At 46.4% G+C, this 24,061-nt stretch overlaps 1 protein-coding gene across 1 annotated transcript in view; it reads right to left on the bottom strand.

Annotated features, from left to right (window-relative positions):
- The window catches only part of SMYD3 (SET and MYND domain containing 3), an 876,371-nt gene that overhangs the window by 556,067 nt on the left and 296,243 nt on the right, over positions 1-24,061 (bottom strand). The gene's annotated exons all lie outside the window — the stretch shown is intronic.

Genomic DNA, 24,061 nt, shown 5'->3' with positions numbered 1-24,061 from the left:
CCCAAAATGGTACCAATCAAACCTTCATCTCTTCCAGCAAAAAATGAGCCTACCTAAGAAAATCGCCCAAAAAAGTAAAAAACTTCAGAAAATGGAAACACAAAAACATGTTTGTTGTCCAAAAATTTTTATTGTGTAAATCCAAAAGAAAAAAAAAAAATAGACTTATTAGGTATCGCCGCATCGTTACGACCTGCTCTATAAAAATATCACATTATCTACTCTGTCAGGTGAACATAAAAAAAACAAATAATAAAAACTGTGCCAAAACAGACATTTTTTGGTTACCTTGCCTCATAAAAAGAGTAATATACACACACAATGTCTGCGAAGGTTCTCATTTATCCATGTCATGGTATATCTTGTAAAGAATAAATCAAGGCAACTGGACTTACTGTAGATTTCTTGAAAACGTTTCACTCGGGGGGGGGGGGGGGGGGCAGGACTGTGGTGTCCCTCGACGCTGCCAAGGCATTTGATAGAGTTGAGTGGGATTATCTTTGGGAAACTATGAGAGCTATGGGGTTTGGGCCGGGATTTACATCCTGGGTACAACTCCTTTACCAATCACCGGTGGCCAGATTGCGGATTAACGGGGCGCTCAGTACACAGTTTTCTCTGCATCGTGGAACTAGACAGGGGTGTCCATTATCCCCGCTCTTGTTCGCAGTGGCTATCGAGCCATTGGCGTGTGCATTGCGCGCGTCGTCGGCATGGTCAGGGATTCCGCTGGGCTCCCATGAGGAGCGGCTATCATTATACGCCGATGACATGCTCCTTTATGTAGGAGACGTAGAGCGTTCCCTCCAACCGGTGATGAGCCATGTTACGGCATTCGGCAAGTGGTCGGGTCGGCGTATTAATTGGAGCAAGTCTGTAATTCTGCCACTTGATCCTCTCCCCCCTCAGTTGGATAGGTCGCAGATCCCACTGCAGATAGTGGACAGCTTCAAATATCTAGCGGTGACGATCACGCCAAGGGTTACAGATTACGTTAAGGCCAATATAGACCCCATGATCGGTAAATTTGCGGAAAAGGTGCTGACCTGGTCTAAACTTTCTATGTCTGTAGTGGGACGTTGCAATTTGATTAAAATGATCCTGATGCCTCAATTGTTGTATGTTCTCCACAACTCCCCTGTTTGGATTACCCAGAGAGTGTTTTACAAAATTCAGGGACTCTTTCGCTCCCTTATTTGGAAAAAAAAAAGATGCCTAGGATCAGATTAGAAACTCTCCAGAAAAGCAAGGATGAGGGAGGACTTGCTGCTCCGAGCCCATGGCACTATTTTATGGCTGCGCAGTTGCAGCACTTGAAAGGCTGGGGACAGGTTATGAGCGCCGGACCGTCGGCAAGGATAATATATATTCTTATCGGGACATGATGTCCCCTTTCATATGGTGGAAATTGGAAAGATACAGGGAGTTGGAGATACTCCCACGCTATCTCTAATTCATAAAGTCTGGTCAAAATTTAAGGCTGTACTTGGTCTCACAGGATTTCATGGGTATACCCCCTTGTGGCGAAATCCACACCTGCCCGAAATGTTCCGATTGGAGGGTTTCTCCCCATGGGAAAAGAGGGGTGTTCGCTGCCTGCAGCACATACAGGACGGAGGCATCTTGAAGACCTTTGCCTGTTTGAAGGAAGAATTTAACCTCCCAAACACAGCGTTTTACCAGTATTTACAGCTGAGACATGCGTATCAGGCACAATTTCCGGGAAGTGGATCAGTTTCATCTACCCCATTCTTAATGCAACAATTATTGAGCCCTGGGAGCACAAAAGGGGTGATTTCATTACTATATCGCCAATTGCATGGGGGGTTACTCCTGGTGGATCCCTTCCGGTTAAAGATAAATGGGAAAGAGATCTGGGTGCTATCTCCCAAGAGCAATGGAATGATACCTTAGCCTTAATACCCAGCCTGACTCTTAATGAAGCGCAGCGCTTGTCTCAGCTGTATCTATTACATAGGGTCTATAGAACCCCTGCCTTCCTCTATAAAATTGGTCTTCGCCCTGACTCCTGTTGCCCTCGCTGCAGGGCTGAGAATGCCTCTCTGGTACATATGTTCTGGGATTGTTCTAAGTTAGATACATACTGGACGGATATTGCCAGGATTATCAGAGAAGTTACCCAAATGGATGTTCGTGGAGACCCCAGGTTCTGTCTTCTGGGACTGCTAGAAGTTGATGAGGGGGATTTTAACTTATCTATATGTATGCAGAGAATGTTGTTCCATGCCCGAATAGTAATAGCTAAACACTGGACAAATCATGACCCGTCCACCTCTCGGGAATACCTTAATAGAATGAATACCATCCTAAGGTATGAAAGGGAAATATACTTGAAAAGGAAGTTCCATAATAAGTTTCTATCTATTTGGCAGGGATGGTTAAGTGCTCCGGGTCTAGTGTCAGGGACCCTCGCTGCGGACTGCATAAGAGACCAAATTTCTGGGTCTGGGGGACTGCGACTGTGGTAGGTTGGCCTGATATAGTGGGAACGCTGGGCAGCATGGCTGTGCACTAGTGTTTCGCAGTGGACAGTGCTACAACACCGAAGAGATGCTGCTTTTGTAGGGCTCAGTCGTCTCACAGGTTTGAAATGCTTGAGGGGGGGGGGGGAGTTTGGTTTAATGATTGGGTTTTATTATGATGTACGTATGTACGCCCTGGATACATTGTGATTAATGTGTACTTTCAGGAAATAATAAGCTGACACAACAACATTGTATTTATATTTAAAAAGGGGCACAAATTTATTTTATTATACATGCCATTGGATGCTGACTTATACAGTTTGTATATATGTTGTACACTGTGTTTTACTTTTTCAATAAAAACTATCTTGATTTAAAAAAAGAAAAACGTTTCACTCGTTCTTCCAACGAGCTTTCTCAATTCTGAGTGACTGTACAAGAATTCTCTGGGAATAAATATGTAACTGAATCAACATCTGGTAATTATACCCAGCATGGGGTCAGAGGTCATTATACCCAGCATGGGGTCAAAGGTGTTGATTCCATTATCCTAATTGGAGTCAGTAGGTGATAATGACCTCCCAGAAAAAGGTGTCAAGACAGCATTGTATGTGGCAGACAATAGATGTCTAACCCCACCACCTCTATTCAAGCTTGGCTTCTCCATTTTTACGTAGATGGCCTCCTTCACACATCGTTTGTACCAACCGGCCTCCTTATCCAAAACACGTACTTGACTGTCTTCAAAGGTGTGACCTGGTTCTTTTAGATGTAAGTACACGGCTGAATCAAGACCAGAGGTTTTGTGTCACGACCGCTATCCCAGCAGCAGTCGTGTCGCACCAGACGGAGGGGAAGGGGGACCCTTATCTACGGATGGGAAATAGAATGGCCACCCCTGAGTCACCCTAAGCTGGCACCTGTCTGCCCTGATACCCTAGACGGGGTGTGAACCCGTGCGGCGAGCTGGATGCCTAAACCCTCAGTCGCCCTAACACTGGACTGGGGAAAGGCCGATGGGAGCGCTAGTCACCATCACTCACGTCTAGGAGAACAACAGGGGAAGACAACAACAAACAATCAACAGCAGATAGACTTATCCAGTCACGAGCTGAGAAGGCGATCCCAAACACGATAGTCCACGCCAGACAAGAGCTCCACAGCAACACCATCAATCGATCTCCTTCCAAGGTCAGAGTAGCACTGGAAGTAAGGACTATATCTGGCAATGACTGCAAGTGAAACTGAAACTAATATAGTAGCTGGGAGTGGCAGACAGGACTCACCTGAGAAGAATGCCTACAAACTCCCAGTCAGGACAAAAAGGTTCACAAGGCAAAACCCAGATGACATACCCTGAACCACGGAGCAAACTCACAAGCTATCGCGAGTAGCAAGTCGCTGCGACCTTCTCCTCCCAGACCTGTCTGGATCAGTCACAGTCGTGACAGTACCCCCCTTTCTACGAGGGGCCCCTGGACCCTCAAGACCAGGCCTCTCCGGATGGGAGCTATGAAAAGCCCGAATGAGTCTGTCCGCTTTTATCTCTGATGCTGGAACCCACATTCTCTCTTCGGAACCATAACCTTTGCAGTGCACCAGGTACTGAAGAGAGCGGCGAACATATCGTGAATCAACAATCTTTTCTACCTGAAACTCAAGACTGCCATCAACAACCACCGGTGGAGGCGGTAGTGGCAATGGTTCAGGAGGTTCTACATATCTCTTAAGCAGAGATCTGTGGAAGACATTATGGATCCTTAGAGTCTGAGGTAGCTCCAGACGAAAAGCCACCGGGTTAATGATCTTAATTACCCTATAAGGACCAATAAATCTCGGACCCAATTTCCACGAGGGAACCTTCAACTTGATATTTCTGGTAGACAACCACACCAAGTCATTCACCCCAAGGTCCGGACCTTCAGAGCGCTTCCTATCAGCCGCACGTTTGTATCTACCACCAATTCTCTTCAAACTTTCTTGCACACTCTGCCACACTGAAGAAAGTGAAGACGCAAATCGTTCCTCCTCGGGAATCCCAGACGGCCCCCCCTCACTAAACGTACAAAACTGAGGATGGAAACCATACGCACCAAAAAATGGTGACTTATCAGTGGATTCTTGACGACGATTATTAATGGCGAACTCAGCTAACGGTAAATAAGATGACCCTTCCTCCTGATTTTCGGAAACAAAGCATCTCAAATATGTCTCTAGGTTTTGATTGGTACGTTCAGTCTGACCGTTGGACTGTGGATGGAAAGATGAAGAAAACGACAGATGAACCCCTAAACGAGAACAAAAAGCTTTCCAAAATTTAGAAACGAATTGGGTACCACGATCCGAAACAATATCGGAAGGGACCCCGTGAAGCTTCACAATGTGGTCAATAAAAACCTGAGCCAGTGTGTTAGCATTAGGCAATGCGGCAAGAGCAATAAAGTGCACCATTTTACTGAATCTGTCAACAACTAACAGAATAACAGTCTTCCCCGCTGATACTGGTAGATCCGTAATGAAATCCATTGACAGGTGCGTCCAAGGCCTGTTGGGGATGGCCAGAGGTAAAAGACGCCCTGCCGGACGAGTATGATCTACCTTAGAACGAGCACAGGTAGCACATGCAGACACAAAATTCAACACCTCCTGGCGCCATTTAGGCCACCAGAACCGACGAGACACTAACTCAGAGGTTGCCCTACTACCTGGGTGTCCTGCCAGTGTGGAGTTATGGTGTTCTTTTAGTATCTCCAGTCGTAAATTTTCTGGCACAAACAGTTTACCCGAGGGGCAGGAGGCCGGGGCGTCCCCCTGGGCTTCCAACACCCTCCCCTCCAAACCTGAGTGTAATGCAGAGACCACCACCCCCTTTTGCAAAATGGGCTCTGGTACCTCAACATCACCCCCTCCAGGAAAACTACGAGACAATGCATCCGCCTTAGTATTTTTTGCCCCCGGGCGATAGGTTATTACAAAATTAAACCTAGTAAAAAATAACGACCACCGAGCCTGTCTAGGGGTAAGACGTTTAGCAGACTCCAGATATAATAAGTTTTTGTGATCAGTAATCACCGTGACGGGATGAACCGCCCCCTCCAAAAAATGACGCCACTCCTCAAAGGCCAACTTAATAGCCAAAAGTTCCCTGTTGCCAATATCATAGTTCCTTTCAGCAGTAGACAATTTCTTCGAAAAGAAAGCACACGGACGCCATTCACCAGGGGACGGGCCCTGAGATAGTACTGCTCCCACCCCCACCTCTGATGCGTCAACCTCTACAATAAAAGGAAGCGAGACATCTGGCTGTACGAGAATAGGGGCCGAGGTGAACCTCTCCTTCAGAGACGCAAAGGCAGTTTTGGCTGCATGTGACCATTTGGAAAAATCGGATCCCTTTCGGGTCATGTCCGTCAGTGGTTTGACCACCAAGGAATAGTTCTTTATAAACTTTCTATAAAAATTGGCAAACCCCAGGAAGCATTGCAATGCCTTCAGGTTCTCAGGCAGATCCCAGTCTATAATCGCCCGGACTTTCTCTGGATCCATGCGGAAACCTGAATCTGACAACACATACCCCAGAAATGGCAGTTCTTTTACGGCGAACACACATTTTTCTAACTTAGCAAACAATTTGTTGGCCCTTAATATCTGCAGCACTTGTCTCACATGGATCTTATGTGTATCCAGATCTGGGGAATAGACCAGGATGTCATCAAGATATATCACAACAAATCTCCCGATAAGGTGACTAAAAATATCGTTGACAAAATGTTGGAATACCGCAGGCGCATTAGTAAGACCAAATGGCATGACCAGATTTTCATAATGACCTTCCGGAGTATTAAAAGCCGTCTTCCACTCATCCCCCTCTTTGATGCGAACCAGGTTATAGGCTCCTCTGAGATCCATTTTGGAGAACCATTTAGCACCAGCAACCTGATTAAAGAGGTCGGGAATGAGAGGAAGAGGATAGGGATCTCGGATAGTTATCCGGTTTAATTCCCGGAAATCCAGGCAAGGACGTAGGCCCCCATCTTTCTTTTTAACGAAAAAGAACCCTGCAGCCACAGGTGAAGAAGAGGGTCTGATGTGTCCCTTAGCCAAACTCTCCGAAATATAATCTTTCATAGCCTTCCTCTCCGGGCCGGAAAGATTGTATAACCGGGTTTTAGGTAGTTTTGCCCCAGGTAATAGATTAATCGGGCAATCATATGGACGATGAGGTGGTAACCCCTGACAACCCTTCTCAGAGAACACATCCATAAAATCTGACAGAAAGGCAGGTAAAGATGTTACAGAGAGTGTAGAGCACCTACTACTCAAGCAGTTGTCCTTACAACGTTCACTCCACTCCACAATCTCCCCGGCCTGCCAATCCACCACTGGATTGTGAGTCACCAGCCAGGGAAGCCCCAATACTATAGGAGCCGGAAGACCGTCCAGGACATAACAAGAGATATGCTCTTTATGGAGGTCCCCTACCTGCAGATGGATATTATGGATGATCTGAGTTAACTCTCTCTGAGTAAGAGGGGAGGAGTCGATGGCAAAAACAGGAATAGTTCTGCATACCGGTTCCGGAGTAAAACCCAGAGCCTGAGCAAACCGTGAATCCACCAAGTTGACCCCCGCCCCACTGTCCAAAAAGACGGAACAGATCTCAGTTTTATTGCCCGCCTCAACGGTAGCGGACAACAAAAACTGAGACATGCGTATGGAGGAAACGAATACGCCCAGACTGTTCTCCTCCGCACAGTCTGGGGACTCTAGTTTTCCGGCGGCTCCTTTGTTTGTGGTCTCTTGGGTTCTGAGGGACAAACCTTTACAAAATGACCCCTCCCCCCACAACGAAAACAAACCTCTGACCTACGGCGGAATTTAGGAGGATTCACCCGTCTAGTGGCGCCCCCTATTTGCATTGGTTCGACTGGACCATAACAGACCGATCCCTGCCCTATAGAGGCCTCCGTAAAATTTAATAGTCTCTCCCTGAGTCGTCTGTCGATTCTTATGGACAGAGACATAGCAGCCTCAAGAGACCCAGGGACCTCGTATATCGCCAGCGCATCTTTTAATTTTTCAGACAACCCCTGGCAGAACTGACTCCTAAGGGCCGAGTCGTTCCATAAAGTATCAGTAGCCCACCTACGGAATTCGGAACAATATAGTTCAGCAGACCGGTTCTCTTGCCGAAGTCTACGCAGCTTAGACTCAGCCAGTGAGACCCTGTCCGGGTCATCATATACGAGACCCAGGGCTTCAAAAAACTCCTCCACTGATCGTAAGGCCGGAGAGTCTGATGGTAGGGAGAAAGCCCAAGCCTGCGGATCTCCTTGCAGGAGAGAAATTACAATGCCCACCCGTTGTTCCTCACCGCCGGAGGATCTAGGGCGTAACCTGAAGAACAACTTGCAAGCTTCTCTGAAGGTTACAAATTGGTCTCTCCCTCCTGAGAACCTATCAGGTAAAGCCACTTTTGGCTCAGGAGTACCTTGGTTTCCCGTAGCAACGGTGGAACCCAAGGATTGCTGCCGCAGCACTGTTGCTTTTAATCCTGCCACTTCAAGGGATAACCCCTGTAATTGTTTCGCCAAAACCGAAACCGGATCCATAGTGGAACAGACAAAATACAAAGCAAAACAGCAAGCAAAAAAGAAAAAAAAATGAAATGTCACTTTTTTTTTTTTTTTTAAAAGGCCAGATATACTGTCACGACCGCTATCCCAGCAGCAGTCGTGTCGCACCAGACGGAGGGGAAGGGGGACCCTTATCTACGGATGGGAAATAGAATGGCCACCCCTGAGTCACCCTAAGCTGGCACCTGTCTGCCCTGATACCCTAGACGGGGTGTGAACCCGTGCGGCGAGCTGGATGCCTAAACCCTCAGTCGCCCTAACACTGGACTGGGGAAAGGCCGATGGGAGCGCTAGTCACCATCACTCACGTCTAGGAGAACAACAGGGGAAGACAACAACAAACAATCAACAGCAGATAGACTTATCCAGTCACGAGCTGAGAAGGCGATCCCAAACACGACAGTCCACGCCGGACAAGAGCTCCACAGCAACACCATCAATCGATCTCCTTCCAAGGTCAGAGTAGCACTGGAAGTAAGGACTATATCTGGCAATGACTGCAAGTGAAACTGAAACTAATATAGTAGCTGGGAGTGGCAGACAGGACTCACCTGAGAAGGATGCCTACAAACTCCCAGTCAGGACAAAAAGGTTCACAAGGCAAAACCCAGATGACATACCCTGAACCACGGAGCAAACTCACAAGCTATCGCGAGTAGCAAGTCGCTGCGACCTTCTCCTCCCAGACCTGTCTGGATCAGTCACAGTCGTGACATTTTGGCTCTTCTATGCTGAGCCATACGCTGATGTAGTTATTGTTTTGTTTCGCCAATATACTGTTCTGAACATTCCTCATTGCACTGGACTGCGTACACAATGTTGTCCATCTTGTGTTTAGGCGTTGGGTCTTTGGGGTGAACCAGTTGTTGCCTCAGTGTGTTGCTGGGTTTAAAGCAGACAATGATGTGATGTTTATTAAAAATCCTTTGGAGTTTCTCAGACACCCCAGCTACATATGGGATAACCATATTCTTACGTCTGTCATGCTTCTCGCCCTCACTGGTAGTCTTGGTGATCTTTCTTCTCCTTCCTTCTGTTTTGACAAAGGCCCAAACTGGATACCCACAAGTGTGTTTGAGCATATGGGCGGTCGTCTAAGCATGGGTGGTCATCTGAGCTTATGGGCGGTCATCTGAGCATAAGGCAGTCATCTGAGCATAAGGCAGTCATCTGAGCTTAAGGCAGTCATCTGAGCATAAGGCAGTCATCTGAGCATAAGGCAGTCATCTGAGCATAAGGCGGTCATCTGAGCATGGGGCGGTCATCTGAGCATGGGGCGGTCATCTGAGCATGGGGCGGTCATCTGAGCATAAGGCGGTCATCTCAGCATAGACCAGTCATCTCAGCATAAACTGGTCATCTGAACATGGGGGGGGGGTCATCTGAACATGGGGAGGTCATCTGAGCATAAAGCAGTCATCTGAGCATAGACCGGACATCTGAGCATAGACCGGACATCTGAGCATAGACCGGTCCTCTGAGCATAGACCGGTCATCTGAGCATAGACCGGTCATCTGAGCATAGACCGGTCCTCTGAGCATAGACCGGTCATCTGAGCATAGACCGGTAATCTGAGCATAGACCGGTCATCTAGCATAGACCAGTCATCTGAACATGGGGTGGTCATCTGAACATGGGGTGGTCATCTGAGCATAGAGCAGTCATCTGAGTATAAGGCGGTCATCTGAGTATAAGGCGGTCATCTGAGTATAGGGCAGTCATTTGAGCATGGGCGGTCATCTGAGTATAGGGCAGTCATCTGAGCATGGGCGGTCTTCTGAGCATGGGGCGGTCATCTGAGTATAGGGCAGTTATCTGAGCATGGGCGGTCATCTGAGTATAGGGTAGTCTTCTGAGCATGGGGCGGTCTTCTGAGGGAATCCCTCCCTCCCATGACGCGGCCGCTGCAGAGCCCAATACAATGAGCGGGCTCTGAGGCGCCGCATCACTGCCACCAATGAATGTGTCGAATATTAAAGTAGGAGGAGGGACGGGGGAGGGTTTACCACTGCGCCGTCTCAGCTTGTGCTTGGCGAACGGCAGCCTCCTCCTTCTCCATCTGATTTTTGTGTTCTCAGACCAGTCCCCAGCCATTAGTGATCTGGAAAGCGCAGGTACCCACACACTGTCCCACAGATGGGGTCACCTAATATTAATCTGATGTAGATGGTGCTATTACATTAGTACCCCATGTACCTCAGATTAAAAGTATGTGGCCCCCAAGCACATCATCAAATAATGGGCAACATTGGGTTAATCATTAATATGAGGTACACATAATGAGCTTTCTTACTATTAATGTGAGGCACATGCATGTCCAAATTGATAAAACAATGTGCCTCATATTAACAGCAAGTACCTGATGCCATTAACCCCATGTTATCCATTATGTTAAGCGGGGTACTTGACGAGGTTGCTATTAATATGTGGCACCTGGTTTCATCAATTTAGATGTGCCTCACATTAATAGCCAGTAACCTTATCATACTGTAGTACCCAACACCAGCCTACACATTAACCCCATGCTGCTCAATGTCTATTATGTCAGGAAGTACTCGCTGGTGTTACTATTAATATGAGGCACAAGGCTTTATCAATTTAGACCTCTATTTGCTTCACATTAATAGTAAGTGACTCAAGTACCTCCTCACATAATGGGCAATTAATACTTTGCAAAAAGTAAAAATTAAAAAATAATCACACGTTAACCCCATGCAACATGTGGTTAACGTGTGAGTATTTTTTTTTTTTCATGGTATCAAATTGGTGCTGCAATACTTTTTATTTGGAGTCACATTTAAATAATAAATGTAATCGTTATATAGTGTTATGTATTTTAATATGCACCTTGTGTTTTGCCGTGCGCGTGAATCAGTCAGCGCCGACCAGCACCCCCATAAACCCCGCCCACCCCATAAGCACCGCCCCAGAAGCCCCCCCCCCACCCCACCTGGTCCCTGGAAAAATTGTCTTACATGAAACTGGTCCTTGGTGCAAAAAAGGTTGGGGACCACTGGTCTACACTACAGGTAGGAAAGGTGGTTCAAATGCACTTTTAAATGTTTGATAACTCAATTGCAGTAATACTCTCGTGTGCACGCATATTTGTGTAAACGGATAGCTTGTGGCTCCTGGCAGTCATACGATTTTTTTTTCTGGCTCTTTGTGTCTGTAAGGTTGGCCACCCCTGGTCTAGTTTGTTATAATGACCACCAGCAACCTGCTAGAATGTGAATAGAATGGGTTGTGTCCTACTGCAAAAGTGTGATGAGAGGAAGTGCAGGGCGTCACATTACTAACACTGTCTGTGTATAGGTCTGTCTGTTCACATCACACTGCTCAGCCTGAAGGCATATTGCAGGCACGGCAGAGCATAGCACCTGCAATATGCTGTCTGAGCATTGTGACAAGAACAGAGAGACCTATAGATGCAGTGGGCCTGGAGCGCAGTGCTAGTAAAGCGAGGCCCTGCCCCCTCATTCCTAAAGAGGGATGGAGCCAGTGCTATTTACATTTAGGAGGGGTTACAGACCATTATATTGAATGCCTGGGGAACCCCTTTAAGGTCACAGCCCTACTTTTCTAGTGCATCTTTCACAAATAGATTTAATGTTTTTTTGTTTTTTTCTGGCCATATGTACAGCATGCTGCAAAATGCTGGAAAAAAAACAACACGACAAACGTGTTAAACCACTGTTGTAGACATTATTTACACCACTAAAAATATCTATACTTTGTGACACCATTGTACATCGGAAAAAAAATTGTGTTTTTCCATAATGTTATATTTTTCTGTGTATTTATGCTATAAAACTGCCATTAATGCACTGATTAATCTCTCCCAGTCAACTCCATATCTGATTATAAATGATAAAGCTTCGGCTGGCTACAGCCACCACGAAGGGGAGCCCAGCACATAGGAGTTTATACAGCTACAATACAATGCAATAAGAACTGTTTAAAGGGATTCTGTCACCAGGTTTTACCCCTGTCAGCTAAACATATGCTGATGTTCAGGGCGTCTTCACGATTCCTAATGTGGGCTTATAAATGTCATCTGTGGGCTTATTTAGCTAAAAAACAGCTATTACTAACCTGTCAGTCAAACAAATAAGGTGCCCAAGGGGATGTTAATGGATGCAAGGTGCCGGCCGCACCCGCCGCCGTTCGTGCCCAGCGCCGCCTTTCCAGACTTCTGCACCGCCTCCTAATCCTCTGTGCCGCCTCTCGCTCTCCCTCCTTCCCCCCTCCTTCTGCTGTAAGATCTCGCGCTTGCGCACAGGGCTCTGCCTGATGCGCCCATGCGGACTTCTCCATTTGGCTTCTTACAGCGAAGTGCGCATGCGCCGGCACTTCGCTCAACCCCTGTATGCACGAGATCTTACAGCAGGAGGAGGGGGGAAGGAGAAGAAAGGGTCATACTTGCGCGGTTGGACAAAAATCTAGCGGAACAGATAGAGATTGTCAAGAAATTCCACTCTGACACAGAATTCAGTATTAAGGAGAGCCCACTGCAGAATACAATAGAGCGCTACCAATACCATCTAAAGGAGCGCAAGCACAAGCAGTTTACTAGGGACCTACAGGACTTCAAAGACAACAAGGTGTACTTGTTTCTCACGAGTCCAGACACGTCCCAAAAAACTGATCTGTCCTCCACTGACACGGAGGCCTCGGATACCGACAGGGATAGATACCCTAGGAATAGAGGTCGGGGCAGAGGTGGCTATAGAGGCAGGAGACGGGTAGGTGGTAGATATAATACGGGTCAATTTTTAAACCAATCACAATGTCCCCCCTCTACCCAGCCGCCCTACTCTACGCAGCCCTCTTCCTCCTCCTCTTTTTTAGAACAAGGGACACATTATCCGCTGCGCAACCGAAACCCCACGTTACAAAACGTGTAAGATCAGAGGACGACAGGTTAGTTATTAATTTGTCCTCTCGCCCCCTGACCACTAAGGAGAATAGCCTCTTAAGAAAGGGACTCTCTTTTGTTCCGACTCAAAAGTATGACGTTTTTCGCTGGGTCAAGGATCTCCACCTGTTTGCCTGGAAGCTGAAATGGCATAAGCACTTTAGAATTAAAGATCATAAAGAAAGTCGTGATCTGGGCATCTCGGTGGAGATCCTCGACGATGTCCATCTCTTATACAATTTGGACACGGTACCCGCCAACTCGGAGGGGAGAGGTCCCTTTACAAACCTTAAGAAGATGAGCACAAAAATGCCCCCAGCAGGTGAAGTTTCATGTATAGACGTGTTTATTAAGCAAACCGTAGCTGAACTCTGCTCTCTTGAATCTACTGCTACTCGGTTTAACTGAAGCAGAGAAGAAAGGGACATCATTAATTCACTTGAGGGTGATAAAAACATAGTCATAAAACCATCAGACAAGGGAGGAAACATTGTCCTCATGGACACTCTAGTATACAAATCGATGTGCTTGGCCATTCTGAATGATAAAGAGGGTTATGAAACTTTGCAGAATAACCCCACGCTGAGATTCCAGGGCGAATTATGTGCGATACTTGCTAGTGCCAAGACTGCCCAACTCATTAATGGAAATGAATTAGAATTCTTATATCCCACCATCCGGTGACAGCAACGTTTTACTGTCTTCCCAAAGTCCACAAGGACACGACACCCATGAGGGGACGCCCCATCGTGTCAGGGGTGGGCAGCCTTTCACAGAATGCGGGCATCTATGTCGACCGTTTCCTTAGCCCATTTGTGCAAGCATTACCCTTCTATATAAGGGACACTGGGGACCTTCTAACCAAACTGGAGCACATCTCCATTGAACCCGATTGGCTCTTGGCGTCAATCGACGTCGAGGCACTATACTCCTCCATTCCCCACGACAAGGGCCTGGGGGCAGCTGCACACTTTCTAAGAGCAAGGGGGTGCCAGCATTCGGCACATAGCGACTTTGTCCTGGAGCTCCTGCAATTTGTCCTTACCAGGAATTTTTTCCTATTCGATGGCCGCACGTACCACCAGCTCAGGGGCACGGCGATGGGCAGTTCTTGTGCGCCCTCGTATGCCAACCTGCTGTTGGGCTGGTGGGAGGAGACAGTGGTGTTTGGGGACACGCCTAGCGAGTCCACTGGACACGTTGCCCTTTGGTCTCGCTACATAGATGACATATTCATCCTGTGGAGCGGGACCGAAGGGCAGTTTGACAGCTTCGTCCAAGAGTTAAACACCAACTCTATTGGATTGAAGTTCACCTCCTCCATCACGAGGGATAACCTTCCCTTTTTAGATATCGCTATCTCTAGGGATGATGTGGGCGGGTTGAGGACAACAATATACTGTAAACCCACGGCAAACAACTCACTATTGAGGTGGGACAGTTGCCACCCTGCCCCACTCAAACGTGGAATCCCCTTCGGACAATACATTCGTCTTAGATGTAACTGTTCCGAACTCAGGGAATTTAAGCAACAGGCATCCATCATGAGAGCTAGGTTCCTAGAACGCGGCTACCCAGATAGAATACTGAGACAAGCGTATCAAAAGGCCCCGGGACGCAGTAGGAGCGCTCTCCTATATCCCACCACACGCCCGAACACAGACTCAACAAAAACAATAAGGATAATTGGCACCTTCGACTCGGCCGCAACTCAAGTAAAAGGAATTCTGGGTCGTAACTGGGAGACCCTTTTGATGGACCCCGACCTAGCCGAAATTCTGAGCCCGCACCCCTCGGTAACATTCAGAAGGGGGGCCAACCTAAGGGACAAATTAGTACACAGCCACTTCAGTCCCGCTGCGACCCAAGGGACATGGCTGGACAGAGATACTATAGGTTGCTATAAATGCGGCCACTGTAGCTTTTGTGATTGGTTGGTCAAGGGCAAATCCTTTGCGGCGAACCCCCCGGACAAAGCCCACACGATCAAGCAGTTTATTAACTGCCGCAGCGTAGGGGTGATATACCTACTTAGCTGTGAGTGCGGCCAACGCTATGTGGGCAAAACCCGGAGGGAACTCCGCAAAAGGATGAGCGAACACTTGGGAGATATCCGTAATGGAAGGGACACGCCGGTAGCCAGGCATGTTCTTTCGCTGCACGGTGACTGCACATCAGCCATTAAGTTTATGGGAATCGAACGGGTGAACAAACCATTTCGGGGGGGCGATTGGGACAGACTTATCCTCCAGCGTGAATGCTGGTGGATCTTCAAACTTAATACATCCCACCCGCATGGCCTGAACGAACAACTACATTTCGGCTGCTATATATGAACTTTTCCTCCCTATATATCACTGCACTGGTCACTTGCAGTTTTATTCACAATGTTTTTCCCTATGCACTTACTTTACAATACAATGTCCTCTTTGTTAACTGCTTGTTTTCCCCCCCCTTTTCAGGCCAGTTAGTACTCTAAACTACCAAAATGTCCTACTTTGTCCAAATATCGAGGGGTTAATCTCTCCCCATCTGGGGAAGATCAGTGTAGTAGCCACTTGGTCTGCAACTTTACTCTCCTTGTTTAGCTCCACCCCCTCTATCTGCAGATTGTGCTGCAAGTGGCGCCTCGTACTGGGGCGGTCTGAGGATTTCTCCCACTCCCCCGAGTTGCGCCCATCGGGCGGCCCGGTAGGCGTGATGACGCGGCTGCGTCACAACAGCTGCCTCCCCCTCGGCCTTACCTGATATTGCCGTGCCCAATGGCGCGTGCGCCCTGTGGGTACGCCGGGGGTACCCACAGGGCGCACGCGTCATTGGGCACGGCGATATGTGATTTGGCCCGAACATGTGATTTGATCAGGTCACGTGGGTCGAAGTCATACATGGCGCAGGCGCACGGACCGGCGTCTCTCCCCTTCCTTTCATTTAAATACAGCGCGCCCCGGCACACATGTCAGGCGTGCACCCTGTGATGGACGACATGGTGAACCTCCATGCAGGGCTGGGACAAGGCCATTTGGTGCCCAGGGCGAAGATGGCAAACTGCGCCCCCCCCCCCCCCCCCCGTTTTTAAGAAAGAATCAATGTTGTTTCAAAACAAGAATATACTTAAAGCAATAGAACAAAGGACTGTGGGACTTTGAAAGTATTCATTTTAAAACACGTGTGTAAACACGAATATGAACTTTGCCCCACGATAGCTCTTTTGTAGAACCCCCATAAAAACTTACAGTTACTTGACTTGGCCCTTGGGGATCTCGGACGCCACTTCAACACTTGGCCGGGGGCTCGGCGGAGCTGATGTTGTGCTTTATCCTAATGAGAAAGATTTCATAATAAGGATTTGGAGAAGGGGCAGAGGAATAGCAGAGCAGGGAGAGGCTGGTGCTGCTACTAGGGGGTCATACCATGGGGGAGTAATAAAGCCCACCATAATGCCCCCCCAGTAGTAATAATTCTCCTTATAATATGCAAAACATACCCCTTTGTAATGCCCCCAGTTGAGCTAATGTTCCCATAATGTGCCAACATAAAATACCCCTTCTCAGTGCCCCCGTAGATGACCCCCATAGTGCTCCCCCCTTCCCCATAGTACCCACCATAATGTGTCCCAGTATAAAATGCCCCTATACAGAGCCCCCCATATAAAATATCTTCTTTTTAGCCTCAGTAGATGCCCCTAAATAATCTGCAGTAAGATGTGCCCCCATAGATGCCCCCATATCATGTGCCAGTAGCCAGAGCCCCCCCCCATATCATGTGCCAGTAGCCAGAGCCCCCCCCCATATCATGTGCCAGTAGCCAGAGTGCCCCCATATCATGTGCCAGTAGCCAGAGCCCCCCCCCCATATCATGTGCCAGTAGCCAGAGTGCCCCCATATCATGTGCCAGTAGCCAGAGTGCCCCCATATCATGTGCCAGTAGCCCCCCATATCATGTGCCAGTAGCCCCCCTTATTGCCAATAGCCCCCTTATGGGCCAGTAGCCCCCCTTATGTGCCAATAGCCCCCCTTATGTGCCAGTAGCCCCCTTATGGGCCAGTAGCCCCCCTTATGTGCCAGTAGCCCCCCTTATCATGTGCCAGTAGCCCCCCTTATCATGTGCCAGCCCAGTAGTCCCCCCTTATCATGTGCCAGCCCAGTAGCCCCCCTTATGTGCCAGCCCAGCCCAGTAGTCCCCCCTTATCATGTGCCAGCCCAGTAGGCAGCCCCCCTTATCATGTGCCAGCCCAGCCCAGTAGTCCCCCCTTATGTGCCAGCCCAGCCCAGTATTGTACCTATATAAATAAAATAAAAAATAAAAAAAACTTATACTTACCTCCAGCAATGTGATGCGATGCAGGCCGCCTCTTCCGTCTGTGTCCCTCGCTATACGGCAGTCAGGCGACGCGATGACGTCATCGCGCCGCCTGCACCGGCCTCTGATAGGCTGCCAGCATTAGGCCGGCAGCCTATCAGAGGAACAGGAGGGGACACACCTCTCCCTCCTCTGCCGCAGCGCAGGCATCTGTATTGCAGTCCTGAGGACTGCAATACAGATGACTATGGAGATGAGCGCTTCCGCAATGGAAGCGCTCATCTCCTGCTCTGCCCTGCCGCCGGCCGCGGCCGCCCCCACTTGTCACCAGGGCCGCGGCCTTGCGGCACTCAGGCTTGCCGGCCCACCTGCGCCCCCCTCCTTGTAGCGCCCAGGGCACCCGCTCCTTCGGCCCCTGCCTTGTACCGGCCCTGCCTCCATGCCGCCACTTCTGGACATCGTGTGACATCGCTCCAGTAGTGATGTGAGTACTGGCTCGTACCCATCACTACGTGGGCAGCATGGGCACTTAGACTTAGATATTCATTCATACTGTTTCTGTCTATGTTTCTCTATAGGTACACCATCCCACATGACTCACTCTGTCAATGGTCTACTTTGATGTGGAGTAATTTCCTTGAGTAAATACCCCTATATACTTGCTACACTGGAATACCTAATACAGTGGCAATAGTTAGACTGACAGGAGCCACAATACTAAGCCCCGTGTCCCCTGACGATTTATGGGGCCTTAGTCTTAAGAAAGTGGACTTAGGATATGTCATACTAATGAAACGCGTCGGGACACGCACCCTAATTGTGCTTATTATTTTCTTCACTTTATTGATTTTTGAGATATATGCAACTTATATAATTTATATCTCTACCTGCCTTGATATACAGGACTCTGCCCTGAGTCACCCTGTGATAGGGTTACCTAGGGATTCCGCATCAGGGCAAGGTTCCGGACGGGGCCACCCCTTGCGGGGCACAGACCCCGTTTTAGGTCACTAGGGCCGGATAGGTCAAGTAGGGAGGTACTAGGGTGAGTTTCTTTTCTGAGGCTACTCTAATACCAGGCCGTATGGACACTTCGGATGTCCTTTTTTCCTCCCCTATGGACATCTGATGAAGTACCTACCTACTGCTTGTGACCACCTCCTGTACTAACCCATAACACGCGGTAATTAAGTGAGGCCCTCTTAAGAACTGGTAAGACCTTTCCATTTCTTATCCATTTGATCCTTATACTACCTTTAAGGTTCCAGCTACTAGGGATCATACGGTCCTTCCACCATAGGCCTTTGTGTTAATCACCATTGACATAGGGAGGATGACACCTATGTTGGTGCGCAGCGCTACATACGCAGCGCAACCCTCCAGGGGTCTTGTCTGTCTCTTTGTGTGTTTTTTGGTTTGTAAGGGGTCTTTTACTCCCTATTTTGGGAGAATAGACATATCAAAAGCTAAGTTTTAAATTGTTACTGCTCCCCTTCTCTGCATATATCTTACCTTCCTGAGCGGTACCCAGGTGAACTGCCCCTGCAGTCAAATATCCTGGGAAGACACCATATATATTTTTCTATTACTAACCTGTCAGTCAAACAAATAAGGTGCCCAAGGGGATGTTAATGGATGCAAGGTGCCGGCCGCACCCGCCGCAGTTCGTGCCCAGCGCCGCCTTTCCAGACTTCTGCGCCGCCTCTCGCTCTCCCTCCCTCCCCCCTCCTCCTGCTGTAAGATCTCGCGCATACAAGGGTTGAGCGAAGTGCCGGCGCATGCGCACTTCGCTGTAAGAAGCCAAATGGAGAAGTCCGCACGGGCGCATCAGGCAGAGCCCTGTGCGCAAGCGCGAGATCTTACAGCAGAAGGAGGGGGAGGGAGAGCGAGAGGCGGCACAGAGGATTAGGAGGCAGCGCAGAAGTCTGGAGAGGCGGCGCTGGGCACGAACGGCGGCGGGTGCGGCCGGCACCTTACATCCATTAACATCCCCTTGGGCACCTTATTTGTTTGACTGACAGGTTAGAAATAGCTGTTTTTTAGCTAAATAAGCCCACAGATGACATTTATAAGCCCACATTAGGAATCGTGAAGACGCCCTGAACATCAGCATATGTTTAGCTGAAAGGGGTAAAACCTGGTGACAGAATCCCTTTAAATCTCTATGCAGTGATCTCCCCCTAGTGGTCACTGCAGGAAATTCATGACTATTTCAGGGAGCAGTGAGAGCAGTTCTGTACCAGATCTCTTTCTATTGCGGGACCACTAGTAGTTGCTTAGTCTACCTCCACTGGGTACACATGAGTTTTTATACCACTTTTGGGGAGGTGACAAGAAACAGCAATTGCAGGGGGTTTTTTTCATTGTAAAAAGTAGCTTCGGTCATTACGGATGCATTGGTATCAATTAACTCCGTTTTCCTTTACACCGTTTCTGATTAATCTACCTCTATTGTAGTTTTTCATTTGTAGAAGTAACGATTGATATTCAAAACTGAAAGAAGGCCTACTTTCTTTCTACTATCATTATATATACACACACACTATATTCATGTTTGTTATATGATATACTATATATGTTAATCATTAGTGAAAAACATTGCTCACTCTATTGTTGAGTGATCTAAACAGTGCCTACAAGACACCCTACTGGGACAACATTCACTCAGTCAAATGTGTTCATGTAAGGTCTAATTAGAGCTGGAAAACACTAAGAAGCTTAACAGTAAAAATAGCAAAGAAAAAAATATGACTCATTCCCAAGATACATGACATTTTTCTCCACTGTTCAGGCACTGCAGAAGTAACCTTGAAAATAATGATGCTTGGGTGGTACGTAGCTCAGTGAAGTATGACAAGTGTTCAGACTTGATAGACATATTCCCGCATTTGCTTTCATTGAGAAATTGTGTACTATTTTTACTTGGATGTACAAATGATACCATGTCGCTTTCTGATCATTTGCTGAATATGACAAATAAAGAAATTATATATTTCATCCAGAAGTGCTCTACAATGACTATAATGGGATCCAAAAGCTTTCCAGTAAAATGCCAGCGTTCGGCCAGACAAAAAACATTGCATGCAATGGTTTTTGTCTGGTTGAAAACCAGAACTTATGCCAGAAAGCGACAGAATCCCATGGGGTTCGATAGTGACGGGCAGTATCCGGCTAGGCCAGATCCGGTGAATTCTGGCTGGCTGTTCTCTGCTGGGACAGCCTGCCGGATCCGTTTTGATGCAAGTGTGAACCTTTCCTAAATATTTCCTCATTAGTCATGCTGTTCAGCCCCACAAACCAGAGGTGCCCAGTACTATTTCCACCAACCCTCCGTTTAATGCAAATAATAATATTTATTTATAAAGCGCTATAGTTCATGTGCAAACAGTCATAAATAACATAGCAACAGACATGTCAATACTTACAACAAGAGGAATGAGGGCCCTGCTCGCAAGAGCTTACAATCTATGAACCTACCCTTATCAGCAACAAAATCATATACAGTTAGTGCTTATATTCTCATACTGTATATGTAGAGTTTTCAACCAAAGTAAGATGGAGGAATCTATTGGAGTCACTTGGATATTTCACAATGTCTGTGTTTTGTTTAACAGAAAAAATTATTTAGCAAGTTATGCTGTGAAAGGTTAAGGAATAATACTTGGAAAAGTTTGTTAGAAATGTAATGGATATCATCAGAAAGGCTGTAAACAAAAAATGTTATACTTGAATCTGTGCAGTAAAGTAGCAATACAGTTACAGAACAATAAATCTCTCTCATAACTACGCCAAAATCCATTTATTACAGCTCTTGAGATGATCCACTATCAGAAGCAATTCCACTACAAGGATGGGGACATAATCCAATGTAAGAGGCAGGCAACTGAAAAGTTTTGTATTAAACTTATTCAAAGGAAGTGAATTATTGCTGGATAAACACCGAGTATTAACAAAAAGCTGCAATCGAGCATAATAGCCAGGTACAAGAGCAACTCTATGGGCTACCCCATACTAAGGCTGATCTGCCCCTCTATATGTGCGCCAATTGCCTGATAACCTATTTCTCACCAGACGTTTCCATGCTGAGAGCCAGAAGACGAAAACACTCTACTGTCAACCCTAGGTGGCCATCCTGTAGGTCAATCGATACCTTTCAAGAGGCAGAACACAATACATCTCACTTGACCATCCACATCAGTACTTTGTTCTATAAGAAGCAAAGGCTCTGGTTGAGATCACATTTCAATGTTCTTGAAAAGGTTCGATATTTACAGTGTAGTCAACTATAAGTTAAGGCAGAAACAGGGTGAAGATTAAAAAATCCATTAACCCCTTATGAACCGGGCTCATTTTCACCTTAAGGACCAGGCCATTTTTTGCAAATCTGACCAGTGTCAGTTTATGCGTGAATAACTTTAAAACGCTTTTACTTATCCAGGCCATTCTGAGTTAGTTTTTTCGTGACATATTGCACTTCATGACACTGGTAAAATGGAGTCAAAAATTAATTTTTATTTATAAAAAAAATTACCAAATGTATCAAAAATTTTGAAAAAATAGCAAATTTCCAAATTTCTATTTCTCTACTTTTATAATATATAGTAATACCTCCAAAAATAGTTATTATTTTACATTCCCCATATGTCTACTTCATGTTTGGATCATTTTGGGAATGACATTTAAATTTTTTGGGAACGTTACAAGTCTTAGAAGTTTAGAAGCAAATATTGAAAAAAAAATTCAGAAATTTTAAAAAACCCACTTTTAAAGGACCAGTTCAGGTCTGAAGTCACTTTGTGAGGTTTACATAATAGAAACCACCCAAAAAACGACACCCGTCAAGGTATTCAAAACTGTACGGGCACACGGTAGAGCGTAGAGGGAAAGGTGCCCCATGTGGTTTTTGGAAGGCAGATTTTTCTGGACTGGTTTATTTACACCATGTCCCATTTGAAGCCCCCCTGATGCACCCCTACAGTATAAACTCCAAAAAAGTGACCCCATCTAAGAAAATACACCCCTCCAGGTATTCAAAACTGATTTTACAAACGTCGTTAACCCTTTAGGTGTTCCACAGTTAATGGCATATAGAGATAAACTTTCAGAATTTAGATTTTTTTTGTGTGCAAATTTTCCCTTTTAATCAATTTTTTTAAGTAACAAAGCAAGGGTTAACAGCCAAACAAAACTCTATATTTATTCCCCCGATTCTGTAGTTTGCAGAACCACCCCATATGTGGCCGTAAACTACTGTACGGGCACACGGTAGGGCGTAGAGGGAAAGATGCGCCATGTGGTATTTGGAAGGCAGATTTTGCTGGACTGGTTTATTTACACCATGTCCCATTTGAAGCCCCCCTGATGCATCACTAGAGTAGAAACTCCATAAAAGTGACCCCATCTAAGAAACTACGGGATAAGGTGGCAGTTTTGTTGGGACTATTTTTAGGGTACATATGATTTTTGGTTGGTCTATATTACATTTTTGTGAGGCAAGGTTACCAAAAATAGAAATTCAGAAATTTCATCTCCATTTGCCATAAAATGTTGAGGAACACCTAAAGGGTTAATAAAGTTTTTAAAATCAGTTTTGAATACCTTGAGGAGTGTAGTTTCTTAGATGGTGTCACTTTTATGGAGTTTCTACTCTAGGGGTGCATCAGGGGTTCTTCAAATGGGACATGGTGCAAAAAAAAAAAAGGCCATCAAAATCTGCCTTCCAGAAACCATACGGCGTTCCTTTCCTTCTGCGCCCTGCCATTTGGTCATACAGCAGTTTACTACCACATATGGGGTGTTTCTGTAAACTGCAGAATCAGGGTAATAAATATTAAGTTTTGTTTGGCTGTTAACCCTTGCTTTGTTACTGGAAAAAAAGGTTTAAAATAGAAAATTTGCCAAAAAATAGCTGTTTTGGCACCGTTTATATTTTATTTTTTTGTTCAGCTGAGGGGTTAGGTCATGTGGTATTTTTATAGAGCAGATTCTTACGGACACAGCGATACCTAATATATCTACTTTTTTAAAATGTATTTATGTTTTACACTATATTATCCTTTTAGAAACAAAAAATAAACATTTTACATACATAGTCTGATTTTTTTTTTTTAGCCGATTATCTTAGCTAGGGGCTCATTTTTTGCGGGATGAGAGGACGGTTTTATTGGCACTATTTTGGGGGGCATATGACTTTTTGATCGCTTGCTATTACACTTTTTGTGATGTAAGGTGACAAAAAATACAATTTTATGCACCGTTTAATTTCATTTTTTTGACCGTGTTCATCTGAGGAATTAGGTCATGGGGTATTTTTATAGAGCAGATTCTTACGGACACGGCGATACCTAATATGGTTTTTTATTTATTTTAGTTTTACAAAATAATATAAAAAAAATAAAAATTTGGGGGGGTTTTACTGTCTCAAGTCTGAGAACCATATATTTTTTTTCCGATTGTCAGTGGCTAAATGGAATTAAAATTGGGGAAGGGGATTATAAATTTGTACTCCATGGAAGTGTGGTACTCCCTAAAGCAACCAATAATGCAGAAGCCCGAATGATCGGGGCACGTGTCACACTGAGTGGTGGTGTCCTTCCGTATCCCCCTCCTGTGACACACTCTGCACCTTTTTTGGGTCCGTCCCTTCTTTTCACCCCTGGGGATAGGTACCTGGAGGGGGTGGGTAGGGAGGCCTGATGACCGGCCTGATTTTGTACAGGCG

This window comes from Bufo bufo, chromosome 4 (assembly GCF_905171765.1).
Source record: "Bufo bufo chromosome 4, aBufBuf1.1, whole genome shotgun sequence".
In the NCBI taxonomy this organism is placed as follows: Eukaryota; Metazoa; Chordata; class Amphibia; order Anura; family Bufonidae; genus Bufo; species Bufo bufo.
The sequence above is the reverse complement of the archived record's forward strand: the minus strand, read 5'-3'. Positions and strand labels throughout refer to the sequence as shown.